This window comes from Nycticebus coucang, chromosome 15, assembly GCF_027406575.1.
Source record: "Nycticebus coucang isolate mNycCou1 chromosome 15, mNycCou1.pri, whole genome shotgun sequence".
Lineage (NCBI taxonomy): Eukaryota > Metazoa > Chordata > Mammalia > Primates > Lorisidae > Nycticebus > Nycticebus coucang.
Genome location: NC_069794.1, coordinates 15,738,451 through 15,741,934, shown reverse-complemented (window position 1 = coordinate 15,741,934; position 3,484 = coordinate 15,738,451). Strand labels below are relative to the sequence as shown.

General features: G+C 40.8%; 1 non-coding gene across 1 annotated transcript; it reads right to left on the bottom strand.

Moving 5' to 3' along the window:
- Nucleotides 1-721: 721 nt before the first annotated feature.
- Nucleotides 722-828, bottom strand: LOC128567005 (U6 spliceosomal RNA). Its single transcript, XR_008374682.1, has one exon. It is a non-coding gene; the product is annotated as a U6 spliceosomal RNA (small nuclear RNA).
- Nucleotides 829-3,484: the final 2,656 nt, after the last annotated feature.

Sequence of the window (3,484 nt, the reverse complement as noted above, 5' to 3'; positions counted from 1 at the left end):
AGTCAAAATTGTTTCTTTGTGATGTAAAATTGCATGCACTTCTCTACAGTACTGTGAAAAGTGAATATTAAAAAAGACGTAAAGTGAGCCATAAAATAGGAGTTTAAATTTTGTTTTCTTTTAAATCTAAAACATGATTGTGATATTATTTTGTTTTTTAAATTTCTTCGTTGTTATAAAGGATTTTTCTTTTGGATTTTTTCTTTCTGCTTTTCCTCCTTTTTATCAAAAAAATAAATGCTTATTATAGAAGATTTATAAAATAGTGCAAAGTAGAATTAATGTGTAGTGTCATGATTAGGACGTGGGCTATGGCATGAGACTTGGGTTCTCGGTTCCTGCCTGTTTGTCCTTGGGTAAATTACTTAGCCATCTCTAATGGTGAGTTTTTCTTCTTTTTCATGTTGTTAACAATGTCTACACAAGGGGTTGTTGTGAGAATTAACTGAGATGATTACTGCCCTTGATAGTTGGTAGCTATTGTTTTTTTTATTATCTTTTATTTTTTTATTTTATTTTTTTTTTATTAAATCATAGCTGTGTACATTGATATGATCATGGGGCATCATTCACTAGCTTCACAGACCATTTACCAAGTTTCATATATATCCTTGTAAGATGCACCGCTGGTGTAATCCCACCAATCCCCTTTTCTCTACCCACCTCCCCCCCCTCACCTCCCTTTCCCCCTTCCCCCTATTCTTAGGTTGTAACTAGGTTAAAAAATATGGAACACTTCACGAATTTGCATGTCATCCTTGCGCAGGGGCCATGCTAATCTTCTCTGTATCGTTCCAATTTTAGTATATGTGCTGCCGAAGCGAGCACGGTAGCTATTGTTATTATCAGCCTATGTATGGGAGGCAGTTTAGCATAGTAGTTAAAAGCTTACTTTTAATGCTGAATGTCTGGGCTCAAATCCCATTTGTGCCACTTGCCGGCTGTGTACACTTTGACAAGTTCTTTACCTTTACCTTTTCAGTTTCCTCATCCGTAAAATGAGGATAGTAATAGTATTTACTCAGAGTTATTCTGAGAATTATACAAGTTTTATTTACATAAACAACATATAACAATACCTATTATGTAGTAAGTAAATGTTAACTATTATTGTACAATTTCTGGGCAATCAATGTTGACATTTTAGCATATTTCAATTGTTTATATTGTTTATATTGCGTAGTAGAATTTTTGGTTCTACTCTGTAAGCAGGCCTTTTAGCAACTGTTTAATATTCCAGTGAACAGATGCACCATGATTCACTGAGCCTTCATCTCAATACTGACCACTGATAGTTTCTTTCCTTTCCCCCGCCTTTTCTGATAAATAATATTTAGAGAAAGATTCTTGTGCTTATATCTTTGTTTAAAATTCAGATTATTTCCTAAGGGTGGAATTTTATCTCAATTTTTTATGCTACTTTATAAGTACAAAGAAGTATGAGACATCCATGCCTCCACAACCAGATCAGCACAAGTTAAAGTGTTAATATATTTGCTTTAGAATTTCCCTTGTCTAAGAAGTATGTCATTGCGGGGAGAGAACGGGCAAGAGAAGAGGTGGGGGATAGACACAGTCTGGCAAACAGCTACACCCGGGAAGGGCTAGAGGCTGTCTCCATCTCGGGCCACCTCTCTTACCAAGAGTACCTACCTTTGCCCTTTGTTCTCTTGGTCAAGTATACATAGTCTTCCCTTTACTGTTTTTGCTTAGCACACTAAGATTACAATTTTCAAAGGAAATTTCACTAAAAATAAAGAGAAAACAGAAGGGGAAGGGGGAAAGCAAAACCATGAGAAGCACAGTTTACTTTCTCCCCTGCATGCCTTATTTCTCTGCTCTCTTGTATTCCTGCCCCTTCCCCTGACTCCCCCAGTTCCCCTACAGACAGAAGTTGCTGTGTCTCCACTCTGTCATTTCTCTCTTTTTGTACCTACCTGCAGTCCCAGGCTGTTGCTGGAACCCCACTCATCTACTTAGCTTGCCTGGCTCAGTAGAAGAAGGGGGAGTTGGGAGCAAGTCGGAAGCCAGTGGTTTCCTAGGGGTCTGTATAGAAGAAGCTGATTTTGAACATCATATCAATTCTAAAAAGCAAGGGATCTGAATTAAGCAGTAAAGGGATAGATGACCATAGCTCTTATTGAGTGACATAACTGACCATATCTCATAAATTCTCCAATTTAATTCTTCCACCAACTGAAATGGTTTATTTTTTCTCATTTAATGGATGAGAAAATGGAATCTCTGAGACCCATAGTACTGTGACTGAGGTCACCATGGCTTGCTTTTCTCCTTCATCTGTTCCCAGTCCATTGGAATGGAAGTTGCACAAGATAATATAACCGGTCTGCATTTGTTCAGGGTACTCCTCAGTAAGGGCCTCACTTGTATCATCTTACTTAATCCTCTCAAAATCCGAGTGAAGTGTGTCCTTTCTATCTATCTACCCCCCCATCCCCTTTCTAAATATCCATCTGTCTTTTTAACCATCCATCCATCTATCTTTAATTTTACAAATGAATAAACTACATCACAGAGAAGTTTAATGAATTATGGCAGAATCTTATAGTTAGTCAAGTGGGGCAGGAGTTTGAAACCAGATAGTGTAACCCAGACTGTACCATGCTGTTAACAAGTGTGTTATGGTGCGCAGAAGCAGCATCTATGCGTGTTTGTGTGACTGTATATGTGTATGTACAAGGTATGTGTGAATGTATATGTATATGTACTATGTAGACATGTATATATGTATACATGTGCACAGTTCTTTGTCTATCTTATTTACTCCTGTATTTTTAACACATAAAATAGTATGTGGCACACAGTAGGCATTGAATAAATAATTGCTGAAGGAATTAATAAATTTTTTATGAGTCTGGCTCCCAATAAGAAAGCTATAAAAGCATGATACTACCAGACTACAATTCAAGGTGACTTTATCTACGAAATGACTCATTTGAAGGTGCCTGGATGATGCAGGAACGTGGGGCTGGTGGCAGCAATGTGCCTCAGCATCCCTGTGTCCCAGAGAGGAGGCGGAGGCTACTGAAACCCGACCAGCCGGTGTCAGGTGAGGGACAGGGCACCCTGGAAGGACCCAAGGAAGGGAGCCAGACTCACTCTCGTTCTTCCCTCTGGCCTCCAGCCAAGGCCTCCCAACCACCAGCCCAAACGGAAACCCGGGGGCAACAGCGCCCCTTGCGGCTGTCTGGATAAGTCGTTCTCCAGGGCAGAGAGAAGGGTGGCAGCTGGAAGAACCAGAGGGGCCGGGCAGGAGACGTGGCGGAGCAGAACTGTGCACGCTGCATGCGTCTCCACCCCGCCGACCATCTCCAGGATGTCACAGTTTCTTCCTGCACTTGCGGGTCCCCGAGTGTCAGAGCCCAGTCACTCACAGCCACGCGGGGAGAAGACAAGCATTAGGGATACGTTTAAAAGCCTAAGTCAGGAACTGGCCGGCGATGGAAGCTGCAAGGAAAAAGCG